Source organism: Sciurus carolinensis, chromosome 4 (genome assembly GCF_902686445.1).
Source record: "Sciurus carolinensis chromosome 4, mSciCar1.2, whole genome shotgun sequence".
Taxonomy (NCBI): Eukaryota; Metazoa; Chordata; class Mammalia; order Rodentia; family Sciuridae; genus Sciurus; species Sciurus carolinensis.
This window is the reverse complement of record NC_062216.1, coordinates 130,105,858-130,132,129: the sequence shown is the minus strand read 5'-3', so window position 1 is coordinate 130,132,129 and position 26,272 is coordinate 130,105,858. Positions and strand designations below refer to the sequence as shown.

Here is a 26,272-nt window from a genome sequence, read left to right as displayed (position 1 = left end):
AATAGGCTGCCCACAGGCCTGTCCCATGCTAACTTTTGACTTTTGCTTAGATGACTGGGGGAGTATGTGAGTCACAACTTAATCTTTTCAAAGAGCCTATTGTGTGATGGAGTATTACGACTTTTTCACCCTTCCAAGATACCAGCTGTATGCATTCTACAAATATTGAAGCTTATTTGAGATATGATATAGAAGCAATAAAATTAATAAAATTTAAGTGAACAGTTTGAATGTTAGCATGTGTATGCATCCTTGTAAACACCACTGAAATCAAACTACAGAATGTTTCAATTCTCCCAACTTTCCTTTGTGGGTTTTTAGTCAATGTCCTCAGTAACGCCCTGGAAGAAATTATTCTGATCTCTGTTACCATACATTATGTTGGCCAGTTCTTGAACTTCATGTAAATGGAATTACACTTTACATACTCTTTTGCATCTGGCTTTTTTGGCTAAAAGTCGACACTCTTCTGAGTGTGTGTGTCTACCCTTTCCATTGCCAGGTGGTATTCCACTATTTTTGAAGGTAGAGTCAACAAGCCTTTCTAATAGAATGCATGTTAGCTGTGAGAGAAAGAGAGGAGGTAAGGTTGACTTTTAGATTTTTTTTTTTTTCGGTGCTGGGGATTGAACCCAGGGCCTTGTGCTTGCCTTGCAAGCACTCTACCCACTGAGCTATCTCTCCAGCCCTGACTTTTAGATTTTTGATCTGAATAACCAGATGTTGCCATTAATTGAGATGAGGAAGACTATGGAAAGAATAGGTTGCGGGGGAGAGGGAAGGTTAGACCCAAGGGCTTTAGTTTCGGACATGTAAATCTTGAGATGTTTATTAGATATTCAAATGGAAATACTGAAGAAGCAAGTGGATATATGGTTTTGGAATTTAGGAGAGTTGTCCAAACAAAGCTTCAGCGTTGTCAGCATTTAGATGATATTTAAAGTGATTAATGGTTAATTGATCAGTGTCACAGAGATTCTAAAGGTAGAGCCCTGCCACATTCCAACCAACTGTTAAAAGATCAAGAAGTTGCGATAGAACTGGCAAAACAGATCTAGATCTAGAAGGAGCAATTGGCTCAACAGGAGAAAAATCAGTAACATATTCTGTCCTGGAAGCCACCTTGAAATTCTATGTGACATTATAAAAATGCTAAATATTTATTTGAATTTAATTTATTTCTTCATAAAAATACATTTTTTATGGTTCTTAAAAAGTTCATGAACAGCTGCATTAATAATATTTTCCAGGAGTCCAAGTCGTGAACTGGTGGCTATTACGAAAGTGGTCAACAAATTGTATCGTTAATAATTTCAAAATGACCAAGGTCTATTAATCAATTATTCTTTTATGATGACTGCTTACTTTGGACTTAAATTTGATATTTTGGGGCTTTGTTACTCCCAGAAACTGATTCTCTTTCATAAGAAAACTGGCTATGGTAAGCTTCACAGAAAACAGATTATAGAACTTGAAACCCAAGAAAAATATCTTAAATCCATACTGCATCAAATAGAGATTTTTTTTAAAAGTCCTGTAATTTCACATGAACCAACAATTTACATATGTAGACATCTCTCAAGTTTTAGAAAAGTTAGGGAGTTTATCTTTAAATATCACCTAAAAATTAAGTTTTAACTTGAATAAACTCAAAAGATACAAGCAGATAAGCCAGTAATAGGCTAATTTTCACCCAAATAACCACTAACAGTCAACCAAGTGATACTGCAGTTATTCTAAGTTTCTCCCGATAGCAATTGTCAGCTTTATTCATATCTTGCAGTTTGCTGGGGTTTGATTTTCTAATGAGAGAAAATGACTCCTGGAATTAAACATCTACCATGAAATTTCTTTTTGATGTCTGTTAAGCAAATTGCAACTGTAGAACCTTCTATTACATATGGTACATTTATGAACCTCTGATGCTAATGATGAGAATGACGTGTGCTAGTCTGATTGTGTAAGATTCAAAATATCCTGCAAGTTGGAAATAATACACCATGTCCAACTCTTCATCTTAAACATTTTTCAGATGTCCCAGGGATGTTTAATACAATGGTGCTATCTGACCCCCATGCCTTCTGAGAGGAAATAATATAGAAAATGTCTCTCAATAGATTGACTGATGACTTGTTAACGATGGCAGTGTAACCTGTCCTAATGGAAGATTTATCAGCAGTGTTTCAGATGGCTGATCATGTGATGTTGTGGTCTTAGTCACAGTTCCTAGGTGAAATGGTTGGCAAGTGCCTGTTGTTTTAAACTAACATTTGGAGGTAGGTCAAGAGGACATTGAATTCCCTGGAAAAGCTTTCCCTCCTATTTTAAAATACTGCATGGTGAGACGCTATCTTTTATTTGAGGAGAGTAAAGTTGTGGCCAAATAAAGATTTGAGCATTAAACTAAGTAGCATCAAATTTAGGTACGATTCACTGATAAGGATTTTGCTTTGAATCTTTTTTCCTTTATATTTTGGAGAGCATGTGTTTGTTTCCTGAAAAGTAGCTTTCCACATTTAGAAAGCCACATTTTGGAAAGGGACTTTCTTTTAGGAAAATATTAACTATCAAATAAGGAATTAACAAGGACATGCTTTTCTACTTTGGAGATGTGGTTACTCAAAGTACCTCAGAAAAACTCACTATGACTTCGATATACCAAGAATATATTGGTAAAGACACTGTAGGTCTTGCATTTTTACAAGGTTCTAGTACTTATAGAGGATCAATAAATGTTTATTGAGTTTAATTGGGGAAGTAAATTGGGCTGGCATAGAAATCTTATCACTAATCAGTTTATTTTTGGTAGTTCATCTATCATTTAATTCATTTACCCATTATTTTAAACCAATGTTTGCCATTAATGTGTGCTAGGTCTTCTGAGAAAATAAAAGGATATGATCTGTGACTTAATTTCAAAGTGTTTATTATTTAAAGTGACGACATGTATGCCAGCAATCAGGGGAAAAAAAATAGAAAATCTTTACAATTAGAAAAGATGTTCCGTGTTCCAAGTTACAAGTTTATAGACTTTTGGAACTCAAAATTCAAGGCCACCTTTGATTATTTATGTGTTTATTGTTTGCTTGAGGTTCTCTCAGTTAGCCCTAGCTATTTTATTTTATAAATAATTTATATTTAAAACTTTTGATTTTGGAGATTTAATAGTAAAGTGCTTTTGTCTTACTTCCTATACTAGAATTTCTCTTAAATTTCCCACTGAAAATATCACACTTTTCAAATAATAATGTACAACAAAATAGTGGTTGTTACTGTCATCCCAACAGCCTTTGCAGTGTTTCTAAGACTTCTATATTGCAGGAACTAGAAAAGCAATGAGAATTTCACATTTTATTGCAAAACATTCAGTTTTGCTACAAAACAGATAAATAAGGAACATGCATATTTTTATTAGTGCTCAGCCTTTACTATATTGAACTTTTAAAACTTCTTATTTGATGCATTTAATTACATCAATAGCAAGGCACTCTTGAGATTCTCTCCCCTCTTGTGGACTCTCACATTTTTTACTTAATAGAAACCTATGCATTGCAACTATCGTCCATTGTTTTCCTCCTTAATTGGTCCATTATACTAATTAAACTTGGTGTAACGAAGACCTGGGTTTGAATTTTAGGCCTGATATTTACAGTAAACAAAGGTGATATTCAAAATATTCAATAATTGGGAAACTTGTGGTCACCAAGCCATCTGTTCTCAACTCCTGCTGCCAGTCAGGAGTTAGCCTTTAGTTGCTGGATCATGAAGAGGTCTCTGGATTTCAGAGAAGCTGGAGAATCAGTACTTGAGTTGCTCAGGCAATGACTGTCTACCAACCTGTATGAACGTATTTCAACACTTTAGCACTTGTAAGTGTACTGTTGTATATCCACTGCATATTAACCCTGTGTCTGAATTTAAAAAATACTCATGTAGGTGCTGCCTGTCTGTAGAATTTTTGTGAGATTCAAATAAAAGGTTTATGCAATAATAACTCAATAGCTTAATGCCAGTAATTATGAGATCATATAATTCTCACAAAAATCTTGTATTATTATTATTATTCCTATTACAACAACTCTATGAGCCATATGTATATAATGCACATTTTATAAGAGGAAGTGAATTTAAGATTAAATAATTTGTCTAAAATCACATAACTAGTTCATTCTAGGTAGAGACAGGATTCAGACACTGGTTTGTTCTTAAAATATAATGTTAAAAAACATGTAACAGTGAAAACTACTTACATTAGTTATAACCTCATGTACAGAATTTGTGCATCTATAGTTCAAACCATAAATTGTTTTAATCCTTTTTTCAGATGGCTACTAATACTCTTATATTCTATTCCCCTGGTCAAAATTTGGCAAAAGGGAATGAGAAAACCTGGGAGGTAAAGGCACAATTAAAAGTATTTTAAGTTGGGGAAATGTGCTCGGAGTTTTAGTTTAGTTTGGAGCTCAGTGTTATATTGGCAAGAAATTCTGTCTCTCAAAGTGAGGTTTTCAATTTCTTTATTAATAAACACACCATTAGACATTGTATTGCCCAAGTGGCAGATCTGGTAAAAATGTTCAAACATCAAACTGAATGAAGAAACTCTAGAAGCCTTCCCTTTAAGGTCAGTAACAAACAACGATTCTTGCTATGATCCCTTTTGTTTGACAAGGGACAGAATGTCCTGGCCAATGAAATATGAGAAACAAAAGAAATAGGGATATGATTCTAAGGGAAGAGACAAAACTGTCAGTATGTACAGAGGATTTAATTACTTTGTAGAAAGTGCAAGAGAATCAACAAACTATTGAAGTTAAAAAGAGTTGGCATAGTTGCTGAACACAAATCAAGAAATTAAAAAATCAATAGAATTTTTTTTACACAGTAGCCAATTAAAAAATGTAATAGACCACGGTATTGGCTTTATAATGGCAAAAATAAAATCTATACAGTTTCTAGAAACTTTTCTAAAAATTCAAAAATTTTGTGGGGAACATTTAAAGGACATAAAATAAGATCTGTTTGCAGGGGTGAATGGAGAGAGAGAGATTCCAGCTTGTGGAAGGAAGATTTAACATTAAAAGGACAAATTCTTCCTAAATTAAAATAAAAAATTCAGCCAGGTGCAATGGTGCAAGCTGGTAATCCCAGTGACTCGGGAGGCTGAGGCAGGAGGATTCCAAGTTCCAGGCCAGCCTCAGCAACTTAGACCTGTCTCAAAAATAAAAAAGGGGTAGGGGTGTGGCTCAGTGTGTTGAGTGCCTCTGGTTCAATCCCTAGTACATCAACAATAACAATGACATTTAATGAAATTAAAATAAAAAGTCCAGACAGAATTGAGGAGAGTGCATCTGCGCCGGATCCTCTGAAACACTGGCTCAAAGGTGTGTGGATTTCTTGGGGACAAAAGCCAGGATGGATATTCAAGAGTGGTATTTGAGAACTTGAAAACTGGCTCTGGGTTTGGCAGTTGATCAAAACCAGCAGACAAAAGCAGCAGAGAATACACAGCGTGTCTTGCAAGACTGGGGCAGTTGATTAAAAGTAGCAGAGAATACCCAGAGTGTCTTGCAAGACTGGTGACTGAGCAGGAGTTTACATGGAGATCTAAAGTCAAAGCCTTAGAAGCTGAAGTTCTATGGTTATGTCAAAAACTTCTGAGTAGGATTTGTTTAGGATCATTTAAGAGTGGAAACTTACCTTCCCAGTTGCTGGCTTGGGAACCTGGAAGTTCTGAGAATACACTAACTCTGATGGAAGATTCTGGGTGTGATTTAACAAATGAGCAGAGAACTGAACGCTCTGTTTCAGCATTTCGTGGAGAGCTGCAAGCCCCATTTTTCCCACCGCTACCTCTTATGAAAACACCTTGTGCTACCCCAGAAAATCCTTTGTCTTCTTATGGGCAGTTCTTGCAGCATCTACTTGAACTAAAGAACTTGACAGAATCTGGTGGTCTGAAAATAGACTAACCCACTTGGAAAAAGACTCTTCCATAGCCTCTAATTCTATTTGTCAGTTGCTCAAGGACTTGATCACTTGTTACCATAATCCCAAACTCCCTTTTTCAAGCTTTTGGAAATAAACTATTGGTAATTTACCTAAATGAATCAATGATTATAACTTATCTAATCATATTCTTAAAAAGTGTTCTAAGAAGTTGGAAGAATTTGAGAAAACACTATCTCATGTTATTTGAGGGAACAACCAAATAAACTAGTTTCAGGTGCAGGGTTATGTCTCTGAGTCTGGTAACCATAGAACATTGCAGCTTGTTGAGAAAATCTATTACATCTCTACTTCTATCAGAAGTAAACAGCTTTGCTGATGATCTGGGGTCCATTAATGACATGCAAGCTAGTTACTACGTGACACGCTATGGAAATATTTTCTCCTTGTTCTGGGTTCTAGAGCAGTTTCTTCAAAAGGAAACCAAAGAGCACCATGCTAGTACAAGTCACGATGACCAAGAAGTCAAGAGATTTCTTCAGGAACATCATGACACTATCTTCCAACTCTCTGATGCATTTCCTCTGTTTGCTTTTTATTTATGGAGACTGGGCATTGTCTTGAACTCAGCAGAGATAGAAACTATTGAAAATAACTCAATTCCTTAGTTGTTTACAAATATTAGAAGATCTTGTGCTTAAATATTTTCAGGAATATTTTAAATGAGTGTTTTTAAATTGATCTCTAAATATTAATTCAACTTAAAGGTTATTCAAATTGTATACAAAATAATATTAAAATATTAATATTAATATTTTATTAATAATAATATTTTATACACAATATAGAATCATCTTTCTATATTAAGAGCAGTCTGTTTCAGTTGAGGATGCTCTCCTCATTCCCATATAATTTTATCTTATGTCCTCAATGTAGTCTAGCTCCATTATTCTCTAAAATGGACCATTAATTGTCTCTCATAACAGATATTTAAATTGTGAAAGATTTTCATGTAATCGATGCTAAAAGGTAATGAAGGAGTTCTTAAAGTTTTGTGACTTTATCAATACAAAGTGTTTAAAATAATTAGCTATAAATGGAATTTTTAACACATTTTCTTACATAATTGCACTTATATCAATGGGTGTCTGATGGATTTAACATTTGGAAACCTTGTGGCCTTTAATTTTATATAACCAACATATTCCTCAAGTCTTTTGAAAAGTGTTAATTAGTTCTTTTAAATGTTCAGTGCTTGTTCTCAACAAATACTTGCTTTGATTTTTGATTAAATGTTATAAAACTCCTATGATTATTTAAATGTAGTTAGTTGTATATAATTAAGTCATTAGGGATACTTCTATAAATTTTAACATCCATCCAGAAATATACTTTATACTTATTAAAAGTGTTGGTTGCTAGGCCCAGTGACACATGCCTGTAATCGTAGCAGCTCGTGAGGCTGAGACAGGAGGATCTCAAGTTCAAAACAATGAGGTGCCAAGCAACTCAGTGAGACCTTGTCTCTAATAAAATACAAAAGGGGGCTGGAAATGTGGTTCTGGTTGAGTGCCCCTTGAGTTCAATGCCTGGTACAATAAATAAATAAATAAATAAATAAAGTGCAACAGAAGTAAATTGGACACACATAAGTCCACAAATATCTAGAATAATTCTTTTTTTTTTTGTATTAAATGTTTAATAACGTGTAACATATTGCCTCCCAAATTGCACTTATTGTCTCATAAGTTTCTGTGGGTCAGGTATCTCAAAGCAGCTTACCTTGGTCTTCCTGTTTCAGGGTCTCTCATAAGAGTACAATCAAGATGTTGGCAGTGTTTGTATTCAGTACAAAGTTGAACTATGGCAGGACACTCTTCCAGGTTCATGGTGATAATATTTGTAGAATCCAATTTTTTTTCTTCTAACTGAATTTATTTTCTTTTCAGATTTTCTTAAGTTGACAGACAACATTGTTTTACCATGTAAAACATCATGTTTTGATATGTATACATACTTTAACAATCAATTGGTTTTTGGCCATGAAGACCTCTTTATCATCATATTGCAAGATGGGAAATAGCTTCATGAGAGTAAACAAGTAAGGAGAGCAAGAAAGAATTCAAACAAGATGAAAGTCAGTTTTTGTAATCTTATCATGGAAGTGATAAGATTATCACTTTTGCGGTACTGTATTTATTTGAACCCATATTCAAGGGGAGGAGACTACATAGAGATGTGACACAGATGTAAATACCAGAAGGTTAGATCATTGAAGATTAGTTTAGAAAGTCACTAAGACAGGTTTAGACAGAAAAATTAAGAGTTATTTTATTCCTTAGATTTTTTTTATTTTTATTTTTTATTGTGAACAAATGGGATACATGTTCTTTCTGTTTGTACATAGAGTAAAGGCATACCATTTGTGTAATCATACGTTTACATAGGGTGATGTTGGTTGATTCATTCTGTTATTTTTTCCCCTTCCCCCCACCCCTCCCATCCCTCTTTTCCCTCTATACAGTCCTTCCTTCCCCCATTCTTGCCCCCCTCCCTAACCCTCACTCTAACCCTAAAACTAACCCCTCCCACGCCCCATTATGTATCATCATCCATTTATCAGCGAGATCATTCTTCCTTTGGTTTTTTGAGATTGGCTTATCTCACTTAGCATGATATTCTCCAATTTCATCCATTTGCTTGCAAATGCCATAATTTTATCATTCTTCATTGCGGAGTAATATTCCATTGTATATATATGCCACAGTTTCTTTATCCATTCATCAACTGAAGGGCATCTAGGTTGGTTCCACAATCTGGCTATGGTGAATTGAGCAGCAGTGAACATTGATGTGGCTGTATCTCTGTAGTATGCTGATTTTAAGTCCTTTGGGTATAGGCCAAGGAGTGGGATAGCTGGGTCAAATGGTAGTTCCATTCCAAGTTTTTTAAGGAATCTCCATACTGCCTTCCAGAGTGGTTGCACTAATTTGCAACCCCACCAGCAATGTATGAGTGTTCCTTTTTCCCCACATCCTCGCCAACACCTGTTGTTGCTTGTGTTCTTGATAATCGCCATTCTGATTGGGGTGAGATGGAATCTTAGGGTGGTTTTGATTTGCATTTCTTTTATTACTAGAGATGTTGAACATTTTTCCATATGTTTGTTGATTGTTTGTAGGTCTTCTTCTGTGAAGTGTCTGTTCATTTCCTTAGACCATTTGTCGATTGGATTATTTGTAGTCTTGGTGTTGAGTTTTTTGAGTTCTTTATAGATTCTGGAGATTAGTGCTCTATCTGAAGTATGATTGGCAAAGATTTTCTCCCACTCTGTAGGCTCTTTCTTCACATTGCTGATAGTTTCCTTTGCTGAGAGAAAGCTTTTTAGTTTGAATCTATCCCAGTTGTTGATTCTTGCTTTTATTTCTTGTGCTATGGGAGTCCTGTTGAGAAAGTCTGGTCCTAAGCCGACATGTTGAAGATCTGGACCTACTTTTTCTTCTATAAGATGCAGGGTCTCTGGTCTGATTCCGAGGTCCTTAATCCATTTTGAGTTTAGTTTTGTGCACGGTGAGAGATATGGGTTTATTTTCATTTTGTTGCATATGGATTTCCAATTTTCCCAGCACCATTTATTGAAGAGGCTATCTTTTCTCCATTGCATATTTTTGGCCCCTTTGTCTAGTATGAGGAAATTATATTTGTTTGGGTTTGTGTCCGTGTCCTCTATTCTGTACCATTGATCTACCTGTCTATTTTGGTACCAATACCATGCCGTTTTTGTTACTATTGCTTTGTAGTACAGTTGAAGTTCAGGTATTGCAATACCCCCTGCTTCATTTTTCCTGCGAAGGATTGCTTTAGCAATTCTGGGTTTCTTATTCTTCCAGATGAATTTCATGATTGCTTGTTCTACTTCTGTAAGGTACATCGTTGGGATTTTAATTGGAATTGCATTGAATCTGTATAGCACTTTTGGTAGTATGGCCATTTTGACAATATTAATTCTGTCTATCCAGGAACATGGGAGATCTTTCCATCTTCTAAGGTGTTCCTTAATTTCTTTCTTTAGTGTTCTGTAGTTCTCATTGTAGAGGTCTTTCACCTCTTTTGTGAGATTGATTCCCAAGTATTTTATTTTTTTCGAGGCTATTGTGAATGGAGTAGTTTTCCTAACTTCTCTTTCTGAAGATTCATCACTTATGTATAAAAATGCATTGGATTTATGAGCATTGATCTTGTATCCTGCTACTTTACTGAATTCACTTATGAGTTCTAAGAGTTTTCTGGTGGAATTTCCTGGTTCCTCTAAGTATATAATCATATCATCAGCAAATAGGGATAGTTTGAGTTCTTCTTTTCCAATTCGTATCCCTTTAATTTCTTTGGTCTGTCTAATTGCTCTGGCTAGAGTTTCAAGGACGATATTGAATAGGAGTGGTGAGAGAGGGCATCCCTGCCTTGTTCCAGATTTTAGGGGGAATGCTTTCAGTTTTTCACCATTAAGAATAATATTAGCCATGGGCTTAGCATAGATGGCCTTTACAATGTTAAGGAACGTTCCCACTATCCCTATTTTTTCTAGTGTTTTGAGCATGAAGGGGTGCTGTATTTTATCAAATGCTTTTTCTGCATCTATTGAAATAATCATGTGATTCTTAACTTTAAGTCTGTTGATATGGTGAATTACATTTATTGATTTCCTGATGTTGAACCAACCTTGCATCCCTGGGATGAAACCCACTTGATCATGGTGCACTATCTTTTTAATACATTTTTGTATGCGATTTGCTAAAATTTTGTTGAGAATTTTTGCGTCGATGTTCATTAAGGATATTGGTCTGAAATTTTCTTTCCTCGATGTGTCTCTGTCTGGTTTAGGTATCAGGGTGATATTGGCTTCGTAGAATGAGTTTGGGAGGTTTCCCTCCTCTTCTATTTCATGGAATACTTTAAAAAGTATTGGAATGAGCTCTTCTTTAAAGGTTTTGTAGAACTCGGCTGAGAAACCATCAGGTCCTGGACTTTTCTTTGTTGGTAGGCTTTTGATGACTTCTTCTATTTCATTACTTGAAATTGGTCTATTTAAATTGTGTATGTCCTCCTCGTTCAGTTTAGGCAATTCATAGGTCTCTAGAAACCTGTTGATATCTTCGAAATTTTCTATTTTGTTGGAATATAGATTTTCAAAATAGCTTCTAATTATGTTTTGTATTTCAGTCGTGTCTGTTGTGATATTTCCTTGTTCATTCCGAATTTTGGTGATTTGGGTTTTCTCTCGTCTTCTCTTTGTTAGTGTGGCTAAAGGTTTATCAATTTTGTTTATTTTTTCGAAGAACCAACTATTTATTCTGTCAATTTTTTGTATTGTTTCTTTCGTTTCAATTTCGTTGATTTCAGCTCTGAGTTTAACTATTTCCTGTCTTCTACTACTTTTGGTGTTGGTCTGTTCTTCTTTTTCTAGGGCTTTGAGCTGTAGTGTTAGGTCATTTATTTTTTGAGTTTTACTTCTTTTATTAAATGCGCTCCATGAAATAAATCTTCCTCTAAGTACCGCTTTCATAGTGTCCCAGAGATTTTGATATGATGTTTCTTTGTTCTCGTTTACCTCTAAGAATTTTTTAATTTCCTTCCTAATATCTTCTGTTATCCATTCCTCATATAATAGCATATTGTTTAATCTCCAGGTGTTGGAGTAATTTCTGTTTTTTGCTCTTTCATTTATTTCTAGTTTCAATCCATTATGGTCTGATAAAATACAGGGAAATGTCTCTATCTTCTTGTATTTGCTAACATTAGCTTTGTGGCATAATATATGGTCTATTTTAGAGAAGGATCCATGTGCTGCTGAGAAGAAAGTGTATTCACTCTTGGTTGGATGGTATATTCTATAAATGTCTGTTAAGTCTATATTATTGATTGTGTTATTGAGATCTATGGTTTCTTTGTTCAATTTTTGTTTGGAAGATCTGTCCAGTGGTGAGAGAGGCGTGTTAAAATCACCTAGTATTATTGTATTGTGGTCTATTTGGTTTCTGAGATTGAGAAGGATTTGTTTGACATACATGGGTGAGCCACTGTTTGGGGCATAGATATTTATGATTGTTATGTCTTGCTGATTTATGGTTCCCTTAAGCATTATGAAATGTCCTTCTTTATCCCTTCTGATTAACTTTGGCTTGAAGTCCACTTTATCTGAAATGAGGATGGATACCCCAGCTTTTTTGCTGGGTCCATGTGCATGGTAAGTTTTTTCCCATCCTTTCATCTTTAGTCTATGGGTATCTCTTTCTAAGAGATGAGTCTCTTGCAGGCAACATATTGTTGGATCTTTCTTTTTTATCCAATCTGCCAGTCTATGTCTTTTGATTGATGAATTCAGGCCGTTAATATTCAGGGTTATTATTGAGATATGATTTGTATTCCCGGTCATTTGACTCATTTTATTCATTTATTTGCTTATTTTTGACACAACTTGGTTCCTCTTTATTTGAGAGTTCCTTTAGGATATCTCCTCCCTTTGCTGATTTGCTTCTTTGTTTTTCATATCTTCTTCATGGAATATTTTGCTGAGAATGTTCTGTAATGCTGGCTTTCTTTTTGTATATTCTTTTAGCTTTTGTTTGTCATGGAAGGATTTTATTTCGTCGTCAAATCTGAAGGTAAGTTTTGCTGGGTATAAGATTCTTGGTTGGCATCCATTTTCTTTTAGGGCTTGAAAAATGTTATTCCAGGCCCTTCTAGCTTTTAGGGTCTGGATTGAAAAATCTGCTGACATCTGTATTGGTTTCCCCTGAATGTAATTTGGTTCTTTTCTCTCACAGCCTTTAAGATTCTGTCTTTATTTCGTATGTTAGGTATTTTCATTATAATGTGCCTTGGTGTGGGTCTGTTGTAATTTTGTGTATTTGGAGTCCTGTAAGCCTCTTGAACTTGATTTTCCATTTCGTTCTTCAGATTTGGGAAATTTTCTGAAATTATCTCATTGAATAGGTTGTTCATTCCTTTGGTTTGTTTCTCTAAGCCTTCCTCAATCCCAATAATTCTCAAATTTGGCCTTTTCATGATATCCCATAGTTCTTGGAGATTCTGTTCATGATTTCTTACCATCTTCTCTGTTTGTTCAACTCTGTTTTCGAGGTTAAATATTTTGTCTTCAATATCTGAGGTTCTGTCTTCCAGGTGTTCTATCCTATTGGTTGTGCTTTCTATGGAGTTCTTAATTTGGTTTATTGTTTCCTTCATTTCAAGGATTTCTGTTTGTTTTTTTTTCAATATCTCTAACTCTTTATTGAAATGGTCTTTTGCTTCCTGTATTTGCTCTTTTAACTGTCTATTGGTGCGTTCATTCAATGCCTGCATTTGCTCTTTCATTTCATCATTTGCTTCCCTTATCATGTTGATTATGTACATTCTGAACTCCCTTTCTGACATTTTTTCTGCCATGCTGTCATTGGATTTTATTGATATAACATCCAGATTTGTTTGAGGCATTTTCTTCCCTTGTTTTCTCATATTGTTCAGGTATCAGTGGACTGCAGAGATGTTGCAGATTTCCTCTATTGACTTACAATGTCCCTGAAGATTGCTAGTGTATCCCCTCTTATCCTTCAGTAGCCTGAAGTCTTAGAGGAAGTTGATACTTCGGTGTTCCCCTAGGTAGCTGCCTCTCTAGGGGTGGTGGTCTTCAGGTGGCATATATTCCCTGCTAGAGGGCAGAGGTGCCTCTACTTGTTGACCAATGGTCATCCAAAGGGGAACTAGACTGCGCGCTGAGGCAATGCCTGTTTGGGCCTGTGTCTCTGGTTTTACCGTCTTTGTGGGAAAACCTCACTCGGCGGGGAAGACCCACCCGGTGGGGAGGTCTCGCTAGTCCGTTCCCCTCCTAGAGGTTCCCCTCAGTCCACAACTACCGCCTGGGCAGGGTAGCCTTCCCAAGCAACGTTTCCAGGGGCCTGGACCTACCTCCTGGGCTTGGGAGCCCTGCCCTTCGCAGACGAGTCTCCTTAGGTGGCCCCTCCTCAGAGAAGCTGCCCGAAGTCCTGGAACCTTCGCTCCACCCCTCAGCTGGTCTCTGTGTAGCTCTCCTGGGCCTGGGAGCCTCACCCTTCGTAGACGAGTCTCCTTAGGTTGTCCCTTCTTAGAGAAGCTGCCCGAAGTCCTGGAACCTTCACTTCGCCCCTCAGCTTGTCTCTGTGTAGTTCATTCAAGAAAAGGTGCCTAGGTCCCTGGACCGGACCTTGCTATGCACCTAATCGCCTGGCTATGCGACCCGCCCTCTGACCAGTCACTTGGAGCCTCGTACATATGTTCCAAGCCCCAGTGACCCGTCGCTCGTCTCTTCCTCCAGACAGCCACCCGGTGCTCTGTGTGGGTGCTTGGAGACCAAGCCACTCACTGCGTACCTCCACCTCCTCTGGGCAGTCCCCTCCCCGTTGCTCAGGCGGTTGCTGGATCCAAACAACTCGCCGCCTGGGCAGGGCAGCCTTCGCAGGCAACGTTCTCTTTCTCTGGCAGCCACTCTTTCTCTGGCAGCCGCTGGAGCCCTGGCAGATCGCTTCAAAACCAAGCGGTGTGTCGCACAACCTCCTTTGCAAAGTTCCCCGCTTTCTGAGTTCACTGCTCCAGCGGGGGAGGTGTGTCTTGCCGCCTGGGCAGGGCAGCCTTCGCAGGCAACGTTCCCAGGGGCCCGGACCTCCCTCCTGGGCTTGGGAGCCTCACCCTTCGCAGACGAGTCTCCTTAGGTTAGAGAATCTGCCCGCGGTCCTGGAAACTTCAATCCGCCATTTTTCGCTCCGCTTCGCTGTCTGTGTTTACCGCTCCGGCGGGGGAGGGGCGACCCGCCGAGTCACTCTACTTCACAAAGTTCTCTGCGTTCCGGGGCTACTGCCCCATCGGGGACGCCTCCCCTATGGGAGAAACTCACCCGGCGGCTTTGAGTTGGTCCCAAGTCACTATCTCCTCTTTTGAATCTTGAGTCCTGGAGCAACATGAAATGCAGCCGCCCTCTAGTCCGCCATCTTGAACGATCTAGAATAATTCTTTAATAAGAGCAAAATGGGGAAACATCTTACCAGATACTAAGATATATTACCAAGTATAGTAATGCAGTGCAATACAGATACTAAAAATGCCAAATAGATGTTACAATAGAATCTAAAATACAATAAAATCTAAAAGAAATTCATGTGTTTATAGGAACTTTGTGGTAGATCATTGAAGAAGTGGCAAATTGTTTAATAAACATTATTGTGAAAATTGGCAAAATATTTGGAGAAAAAAAAAACAGGCCTCAAACACCACCTACAAAAACAATCCCCATTTGAATGAAGATCTAAAAATAAAAAATGAAATTATAAAACAATTATAAAAATATTGGAGAATATCTTTTCAACAAGAGGGTTAGAAAAGATTTCTAAGATAAGGTGATAAAAACACAGAACATAAAGACAAAAATAAGTGGAATTTATGACATTAGAATTAAGCAATTCTGGGGGCTGGGGTTGTGGTTCAGTGGTAGAGCACTTGCCTAGCACATGTGAGGCACTGGGTTCGATCCCAAGCACCAAATGAAAAAAACTAAATAAAGAAGGTAGAGGTATTGTGTCTATCTATCACTAAAACAAAGAAAAAAGTAAGCCTTTAAGCATTTCTGTTTTGTGTGGGACATTACAAATAGTCTGGGATAAATATCTGGAATGTGAACAACCAATAAAAGATTAACATATAAGGAAATCCTGCAATCCAATATTGAAAACTCAAGGAATTCAGTAGAAGAATTAGCAAAGAATATGAAGAGACAATTCAAAAAGAAAAATCAAAAGGACTAAAAAGCATGTAAAGTGAAACAACTTGAATAACTGCAGGTTAAAACTTTGCACATGAGAAGAGTAATGGGTAAAAAGTTGCATAATGTCAAGTACCATCAAGACCTTGGAGACCAGGAACCCTTCTTTCTTGTCTGCTGGATGGAGGACGTGCTGTGAAGCCATTCTGGAGGGCTTTTGAAGATTTTTAGGGAAGCTGCTTATGCACAAACCCATTGATTTAGTACTTCTGAGGTTGGCTGTATCCCCAGATGAACTCTTGCACAGGGGTCCAAGGAGGAATGAATGAGAAGGACCCTTTCAGTATTGTTTGTGAAAAAATCTTTTTAACTTCTTGAACAAAGACTTCTTAAATTTTACTCTTAGACCATCTAATTGGATTGGTATTCTCTGATACAGGTGTTGAGAAATAAATAGTGATTTTTAAGAGAATAGTTTTTAAATTTAAGGACATGACCAGTGAGGTTTCCAATGAGTACAAATGCCTTCCTGCATCATTATCTAACAAGAACAGCTTGCAGTTGACTAGGAGGAATACTTTTTTTTTTTTTTTTTTAAGGAGAAGTAACTGTTAATGTTCTTTATTTTTATTTTTATTTTTTTGGTACTGGGAATTAACCACTGAGTCATAGCCATATCCCCAGCCCTTTTATTTTTTATTTTAAGACAGGTTCTTGCTTAGTTGGTTAGGGTCTCACTGATTTGTTGAGGCTGGCTTTGAACTTGTGATTCTCCAGTCTCAGCCTCCTGAGTTGCTGGGATTACATAGTACAGTAGGACAACTGTGATTGATAACAATTAACTGGGTTTCTCAAAATAACTAGCAGAGGATTTTGAATGTTCCCAAGACAAAGAAATAATGAATGTTTGAGGCAAGGTATATGCTGATTACTCTGACCTGACCATTACACATAATATACATGAAATGCCATACTGCTGCCCATAAGTATGTATAATTATTGTCAGTTAATAATTAAAATTAGAAAATTAAAAAAGAAACTTATTGATATAATATGATCCATTTGGTGTGAAATATTGTACTTATAATAAAAGTGCTCCAGAGTTGTGCTGCATTTAAAGCATATCACCTGTAATTTGTCATAAGTTAGAGAGCTGCTGCTTGTGTATGCCAACTCTCTGATTATATCAGATCTCATTTTGTTGGCAGAGAGGGAAGGGACACACCCTTTGAAGTGGTGAAACAATTTTTAGGATGACTATGCTTTAGAAAGATATCTACTGAGATGAAAATTTAAAAAAAAAATAGAAATACAATGTGAAACCATTTTTAAATATGTCATTTACCACTGAGTTGAGCAGGATGTTAGGTGACACATCTAAAGAGTTAAGATTATGCACCAAATGGGTATTGGTAATGTTTCTGGAAATGAGATTGCCAATGATATTTAATATTTTCTTTATTCTTTTCCGAATCATGTAAATATTTTATAATTAGTATTTATTTTTAATCAGCACAACAAAACATTTTCCTTTTGAAAATAAATCAGATGTGAGCATCTCCATCAATGTAAGGAATGAAATGGTATCTTTTCTTTTTAAAATTTTTTTATTTGTTCTGTTTAGCTATACAAGACAGTAGAGTATATTTTGACATTATACATACATGGAGTATAACTTCTCATTCTTGACATTGTACATGATGTGGAGTTACACTGGTCATGTATTCATATATGAACATAGGAAAGTTAGGTCTGATTCATTCTATTGTCTTTCCTATTTCTATCCCTCCTCCCTTTCCTTCATTCCCCTTTGTCTAATGTAATAAACTTCTATTCTTCCCTCCTCCACCCCTTATTGTGTATTAGCATCTACATATCATTTGATCTTTGGTTTTTGGTGATTGGCTTATTTCACTTAGCATAATAGTCTCTAATTACATCTACTTACTGGCAAATGCCATAATTTCATTCTTCTTTATGGCTGAGTAATATTCCATTGTGCATATGTACCACATTTTCTTAATCCACTCATCTGTTGAAGGGTAACTTGGTTGGTTCCATAGCCTAGTTATTATGAATTGAGCTGCTGTAAACATTGATGTGGCTGCGTCACTATAGTATACTGATTTTATGTCCTTTGGGTATATACCAAGGAGTGGGATAACTGGGTTAAATGGTGGTTCTATTCCAAGTTTTCTGAGGAATCTCCATTCTGTTTTCCAGAGTGGTCATACCAATTTGCAGTCCCACGAATAATATATGAGTGTATCTTTTCCCCTACATCCTCACCAACATTTATTGTTACTTGTATTCTTGATAATTGCCATTCTGACTAGAGCAAGATGGAATCTCACTGTAGTTTTAATTTGTGAAATGGCATCTATTTCTAATTTCGTATAGTTGAGGAGTGTACTACCGTTTTCATTCCTCCTTCTGTCTCCTCCTACTTTTGAGTTTTTGTTGGAAGGATCTGGGATTTTAGATACAGAATACTATTAATGCATTCTTCAACCTTTTAACTATTTAAATACTTGAACAGTTTTGTAATATTAATTATAATTAGGTAATTTATTATATTTTATTAATTGCTACTCTGGGATCAATTCCTATGTACAAAGTACCTCAAAATTTAGTGTCTTCAGGAAACACCGATTTGTTTTCTCTTTCATAGGTTTTTGGATTGACTGGACACCTTGGGTGTTTCTCACTTGGTGTCTCCTAGGCATTTACTCAGATAGAGGCTGAGGCTGGAGAGATCTGAGGGCCTCCAGGCTCTTCTGTGTGGCCTGTTTCTCCAGCAGAACCACTTTTCCTCCTGAAATGAGCTCAGGTTCCAAACGATGGGAAGCAGAAGCTGCCTGGTCAGTGAAGGATATGTCTGGTACCGACAGGTTTCACTTTTGCAGGATTCTGTTGACCAGAGCAGTCACAGATCCACACAAGACCCAAGAAGGTGGGGAAATATACTCCTCAAGGTAGAACAGCAAAGCCATATGGCTGAAGAGCTTGTGGGAAAAGAGATAAGATAGCCATATTCAGAACCTGTCAGGGTTGTTCAAGTGCGTGTGTGTGTATGTGTGTGTGTGTGTGTGTGTGTGTGTTATACTTTTTCATTTATTGGTTCAAATCTTAGTTGGTTAGAGTAACACTTAGAATAATTAATTAGTTTATAGAAATGGTATACTTTTTGAATCTTAGCAGATTTTTTTGTCCTCAGATATGAATGATAAGTTAAATGAACACAGATTCCCTTGATCACAATCTTTGTCTTTATAAGCATTTAGTGTTGTTCAGGAGACTCCTGTTTCTGAATATTTTTTCTTTGTGCATCATCCTGCCCCTCTTCCCCTTTCTAATTTAGATAAACATAGTTCTCCCTGCCCAGGCCTTTAAATTCAGCAGTGTCATCACTAAAAGCCTAGGATTGTTTCTTTCTATATGAATTTAACTTAATCTCAAGCTTCATACTCTGCATGAATTTAGCTTGATTCACTTGGGTTGAAGAAATAAGACTAAAAGGAAAAGTATCTATAATTTCTGATGATTATTGCCATATATGCTCTATGTCTGTAGAGTTGCTGCTATAAATTATATTTCTTCACACTCTATATTTTGCATTTATTCCAACAAAGAAGCCAATTCAATTTTCTGTAGTAGTCTATTGTAAAATATGATGTTTCCATGATAATTAAGATTTTTGATACAAAATAGTCTTTACATACTTCAGATTATTATTTGTTCATAGATTCAGTATCTTTTCAATTCTTGCTTAGAACACAGATAAAATATTCTGTAATTCTTTTTGCTACTTTCACTATAAAGTGTAATTTTTATCTAATTCATCAGATCAGTCCCTATCCCTTGTTAAAACTATTAAGTCTTTCCATAAATTGAGTGACTTTTCTCTTTTTGTGTATTTCCACACTAGAGAGGTAGAGGTTGGTGTCTGTCTAGCATTTGAAGGTATGGACTTTATAGATTATGTGGGTTATCATTCGCATCTTTCAGATCCAAACTACAAAAGAATAAAATGTGTGTGTTGCTTTCGCCAGTTCAAGGGTTAATGGCTCAGGGAAGTAGTATGGCTCTCTCTCTCTCTCAGATATCAGCTCAAATGCCACCTTTTCAAGAGGCATTCTTGGCCTTTTTATCTAAACTGACCTACTCCAATTTTTCTCTCTTTTGAGGGTTGACAAACTATGGCCCAGGGGCTAAATCTGGCCCATTGCTTATTTTTTTGTAAATAAAATTTTATAGGAACAAAGGTACAGCCACCCATTTACATATTGCCTTTAGTTGCTTTTGTATTTCCACAGCAGAGTTAACTAGTTGCAACAGAGACTACACGGTCAGCAAAGATTAATATATTTGTTGTGGCCCTTTACAGAAAAGAACTTGCTGACAACTGCTCAGTCTCATCATCCTATTTTTTCCCTTTATGCCATCTATAATTGTCTTTCTTTTTTGGTGGTGCTGGGGATAGAACCCAGGGCCTTGTGCATGCTAGGTTAGCACTCTAGTAACTGAGCTATATTCGTAGTCATAATTAATTCTTATGTATTTCTTTGGCACTTTCTCATTACATTCCTACAAAGATATAAGGTTCACAGGTTAGGTACTGAGTCTGTGTTGTTCATCACTGTATCCCTTGTACCATGCATGATGTTGTGGATATTATAGACATTTACTAGTGTTCGCTGAATAAATTAATTATATTTAAAAATATTATGATTTTGCTCAATTCCCTAGGAATTTGGGGCAGGGTGGGGTGAGTTAAATGTATCGTAGTTCTGTTAATATTTCACTTATTTATTTAATTGTGGCAACTACAGACTCTATGTTGTACAGCAGATCTATAGAACTTATTCTTCTTGTGTAATTGAACTTTATACCCATTGAACAGTCACTCCTTATTTCCCCCTCCTCAGCTCCTGGGACCACAGTTCCACTTTATTTCTATGAGTTTGATTATTTTAGATGATTCATGAAGGGGAATCCAGCAGCATTTCTTCTGTGACTAACTTCTTTTGCCTTAGCTAACATATTAACTTGGAATAAAGTGATAAGAGTATTTAGAGTACAAGCCAAAGAAGATTGAGAAAGGGAAATTGAGATGGAGTCACCTAAGAAATATGAGGAAATTAGTTTACTGGTGTCCAAAAATCAAGGGGAGAAGAATTTCAAGGGCAGAGAGTGAACAGTTTTGTTAAATACTGTAGAGAGATCCTTGATTAGATCTTTTGCTTTATGGGAATAAACAAGGGACAAGGGGACTTTGCAGCAACTAGTTAGCCATCTTCTATTAGACATTTTCTAGACTGCATGAATATGCAAACTGCAACAATACAGACTTTTCTCCCACCGTAAAAGACGGTAGTTTAGAAAATTTGGCCCTTGAAGAAAGATGCTGAGCGCAAGCAGTATATGTGGGGAGGTAGGTAGATAACAATTCTGAACATGTTGAGAAGGGAAGAAATACCATAATAGTTCAAAGGCTGTATCAAAATTTCCATGTTTAAGACAAAGAATAATAAATTCAATTGGACAGCTAAGTCACTGCTGTTCCATTCTTGATTCCAGCTAGTGTTAGGAGGGCTGATGTGCAATCGCAGAAGGCAGAAAGAGCGGAACACACCTACTTCAAAATTCTTTATAATTTAAAGAAGACTTTATTAGACCAATATTTCATTTGGGCTTAATGTGGTGAAAAATACATAATTTATAGGTAAAAGGAACCATCTGAACAAATTCTATCTTAATGAAATTTGTGTCACTGATTTAAAACTTGACAGTTTTCAAAATACATTCATAATATCTCCTTCATACATTCATATTATCTCCTTTAGTCTACCAAAAGCACTGCAAGGTGGGTTTTATTATGTTTATTTAATTTATAGATGAGTATACTGAAGCTCAGATTGGCAAATGATTTTTCCAGAACACAGATAACTAGCAAGTATTGAAACTGAGTTTTAACTCCAGGGTCCAGTAAGTGGATTCCACTGTGTTCATCCTCAGTATAATGCTTTCTCACCATAAGTAATTAGTCTGGACATCTCCACTGTGAGGTAGACAAGGCTTTCATTTTCCATTAGGGCTCTCCAAATGTCTGAGTTGTGTTCAAATTATTACTTAAAACTTCTACTTGTGGTTTGTGGTTGTTGGTTCAAGGCAACATATTCCCCTCAAATGGAACTTCTCTTCTGTTGAGTCTGCTCAGTTTTCTAATGCCTATAAATCTAACTCCTGAACACTGTGTTTGGAGGCATTGTTGAATGAATAAAACATATCACATTCATGTTGGCCTCTAGAGGTCACAAATGCAACAGAATCTTGTTTTCTTCTCCTTGAGGGTGGTTTACACAGCCCACAAACCGCTATGGTTTTGATGGATGTGTGTAGTCACTGTAATTGTTATGATTCTAATGATTGCATTACAATAATAAGTTTGCTTACAATAGATCCAGAGCTTCACTTTTTTAACCAGCATCCTCTGTGTACTCATGGAGAACAAGAAAAGGCAGTTAAAAGATGTTTTCGAAATCTGTGGAAACTATTATTTTTAAATGCAGAAAATTAAAGGCTGGGTGTGCTAATCCACACCTGTAATGCCAGCTAGTTGGGATGCTGAGGCAGGAGGATTCCAAGCTTGAGGCTGACCTGGGTAACATAGAGAACCCTTTCTTAGAGGGAAAAAAAAAGGCAGAAAATGATGCCATGTTATTCTGAGACCAGTTAAAAATTATTTGCTATTACTTTTAGAATCTGACTAATCAATGTCTAATGATAAATAAGAACACTTATTTTATAGATATAGGCAACAAAAATCTTTTAAAAGTACTTTACATAGAAAACAAGGGGGGGGGGCTGGGGAGATAGCTCAGTTGGTAGAGTGCTTGCCTTGTAAGCACAAGGCCCTGGGTTCGATCCCCAGCACCCCCCCCCAAAAAAAAAAAAAAAAAAAGAAAAAAAAAAAGAAAACAAGGGGAAAAGTAGCAAGTATATTTTACTACCTACATGAAATAGTTCAGACATAATTTAAATTGTTTAAAATGTTATGAAAAAATTTAAATAGTAACAAATTTGTAGTCAGTAGTGCTTTGGATTTTTTTAATGTTTGAGTTTTATGGTGTTTTCCTAATAAAAATCTCCACTTCTTATTGGTCATTTGTAACCTGCCAGACTTTGTGCTAAGCATTATTTAAATATATTATCCAATTTATTTTCAAAACAATCTTATGCAGACCTTTCATTGAATTTAAAAATTGGTGCTTTTAAGCTAGATGCAGTGATGTTTGCCTGTAATCCCAGTGACTCTGGATGAGGAGGCGGTAGGATCACAGGTTTAAACTTGGTGAGACCCTCTGTCAAAATAAACGTATGAAAGGGCTCAGTGGTAGATTGCTGCTGGGTTCAATCCCCCATACTGGGGGGTGGGGAAGATGCTTTTTATTTACTTACTTTTTCTTATGAATGTTCCTCTTTCTTATTATATATTAACGTGGAGACAATATGCATAGCCATTTTAAATGTTAAGTGACTATTTTAAGTGAATATAATTTAAAATGAAAATATCTGTCAATAAAGTATTTATGGTCATATTGGGACATGCTTAAAGAATTCTAGGTCAACAAAGGCAGTTAATAAAGCATGTGATTGTTATTACCACATGGCTATTCTAATTTTTGCTGAATTTATGTTGTCTAGAGATTACTTCATGAAGCCACTTCTCAATGTATTGCAGCCAGAAAACAATATGGAAAATCACTCATATCATTTTTACAGAAGGAAAATTTGTTTCTGTGAGATGCACAGATATCATCAGGATATCATCAGGAGAACTGTCTTCTTTTCTTCTGAGCCTGCTCCTTCCCAGTGTGGAAAGAGCATGAGCTTTGGCATTAAACAGAGGTGGGCTTAAATTCCCGCTCCATCTTGGGCAGGTTACTTGTTCTCTGAGCCAGATTCTTCTGTGAAATGGGAATGATTTCAGTTGACATTGATAGCATGGTGGCCACACAGCTTTATCACCCTTCTCTACCTTTTTCTGACAGGTAGTCATTAACTCTTTGGTGCTACAGGAAAGAAGGAAGGAGACATCTGTAGGATGGAGTCTTCTCTGTTCTCCTTTATCATTTATACTTCCTGCCCAGCAGATAAGTTCTATGAACTCTCAGCAGTCCTTGTTTTTTTAATTAGATGATTGGAAAAAGAAGGAAACCATGTGACTCCTGGTTCCCATCTGAATTGGTTTGACCTGGGCAGTTTGGAGTAGTATACTATATACATAAGGGGGTTCATCTTAGGTTCCAAGGGGTTCAGTTAGGGCAGATCTTCAAACGCAAAGAAGAGCAAAAGAGAAATACTATTTGTAAGGTGGCTAGGAAATGGGCAGAGGGGCTGTACAAACAAGTTCCCAAACCAGACCCCTTGGGCTTAGATTCTACCTTTGCCCCTGGTTAGCCGTGGAACCCTTTGCAAGTTACTGAATTCGCTTGTGCCCCATTTTCTTCATCTTTAACATGTGATCATTGCAGTCCTTACCTCTCGGGCTGTTGTGAAGATTAACTATGTGTAAAGCATTTGGGACAGTGTCCAACATGTTGTAAGCGCTACACAAATGTTTACTGCTATTATTAATGATCACAGTATAAAACAATGAAAACTTGGCTGCCACAGTAGAATAAAAGTTTAAATGAGGCTCACTTAAACATTTCATTAATGTGGGTTGTTTGACTCCTCACCTTGGGTTTTGCTTCTGGTATGTGGCTTTGAAGAATTGAAAACAATGTACAGTTGAATTTAGAGTATAAATATCAAGAGATTAAATAGAGCAGAACCACCACATCGATGGCTTTCACACCAGACCTAAAATGAAGCTAGGTTTGCTTTAAATTGACACTCTGGTTTGTTTTGGTTTTGAGGAGTAGGAGGTCCCAAAGAGGCAGTTTGCCTTTTGGTGAGTGTTTAAAAAATGTCTCCTGCAGCTTCCACGTTTGAACTAACACTAGGTCAGGTGATTTTGTTATTAATTGATTGGCACAATGCAGTTAGAACCTATGAAAAGAAGTAAATCTTGTCAAATCTAATCTCATAAAGACCCAATGATAGTAGCTACCTTTGTCTATCTGTTCTTTTTCCTTTCCCCTTTCTCCATGCATATGAGTTTAAGAAGACAAACTTGGAAAATAGATGAAAACTGAATTTAGACTGCATTTAATTGCTGTGGGTATGTGACTTCTCTTAAATTTAGATCAATTTTTGTATCATCTACAGCAACCTCAAATTCAAGATCCTAATAAAAACTATATTCCCTCCAAAACTCCATTATTTTCTAGTCACAGGGCTGGAGAAGTGGCTCAGTAGTGGAGTATTTGCACTTGCCTAGTATGTGAGAGGCTCTAGGTTTGATTCCCAGTCCCCCCTATCCCCCACAAAAGATTATTATTCATTCAGTTTCCCATTTTGAGTCAGTATTTGATTATAGAATATTGTCAAGTCTGCATCTGGAATGACTACCAGTTAGTATTGTTAATTCTTAGTTCCAGTTTCATACTCTACCCTTCTCTCTGCAGTTTATGGTTGACCATGCTAGGTAGTCCAGACACTTTAATGGTTTTGGGTGTCAAATCTGAAATTCTGGAACAGATTGTTTTAATACATTTTTTTAATTACTCCCTAGAATCTCAGTTCTATTTATTCAGCTTCTCTCTCCAGTGACCTGTGAGATCTTCTCTTATATTTTTTCCTGAGTAATAGTGTGTGTCTTGGAACATGTTGGATTGTTCATGGATAGTCACTGAATGAATGAATAATCCCCCTGAAGAGCATCAACTTCATGTACAAAAATATTCACCCAGGTGGTTTTAGCTATGAAGTAGCTCCAAGAAACAAAATGTAAAAGAAATTTGTTCAAATTAACAGCTATGAGGGATTCTAGCTTCAGAAAACTTTCTTTGTAAGAAATCTAAGGTTTGAATAAAAATATTAGAAATAATACATTTTTGTTGCTGTTGTTTTACACTCAGAATCACCAACTAGGGTTGTAGTTAGGTAATTTTTTTCAATATAGTAAGGGAAAAAAATCCCCCTTCAAATCCCCTTCTCTCTCAAAAAACCAAACCAAACCCAAACAAACAGAATAACCCACTCAAATCAAAACAAAAATAACCTATAGTGGGAATGACCAGCTGTCCAGTAGCAGTTGTGTTTCATCCTTCTCCATGGTGAGCTGTTTCTGGGAAGTGGCCTTCTCATTTGTGGATGGGATACTGTCATTAGCTCTTATACACATTATTTAAAGAGGTTGAACACTGTAGGGTACCACTGGTATGATATGATAGAAGGGCATGGTTCTACAACTTGGAAAATCTGTATTTTTATCTTGGCTTTGTAACTATTAGCTATTAGAGTTTGAGTCATTATATTCTATACTTTAGGTTCTGGTAAGTCAAAGGATTTGAGAGTGTAACCATGAAAATCCATCAGCTCTAAAATTTTATAGCTATCTGATTTTCTAAGAGAAAGAATTTTAAC

The 26,272-nt window shown here is 36.5% G+C and overlaps 1 non-coding gene and 1 pseudogene across 1 annotated transcript; both read left to right on the top strand.

Moving 5' to 3' along the window:
* The first annotated feature begins 5,415 nt into the window (after positions 1 to 5,415).
* On the top strand, positions 5,416 to 6,617 carry LOC124982006 (meiosis-specific protein MEI4-like; annotated as a pseudogene).
* A 15,979-nt stretch (positions 6,618 to 22,596) lies between these two features.
* On the top strand, positions 22,597 to 22,682 carry Trnat-ugu (transfer RNA threonine (anticodon UGU)). Its single transcript has one exon. It is a non-coding gene; the product is annotated as a tRNA-Thr (tRNA).
* Positions 22,683 to 26,272: the final 3,590 nt, after the last annotated feature.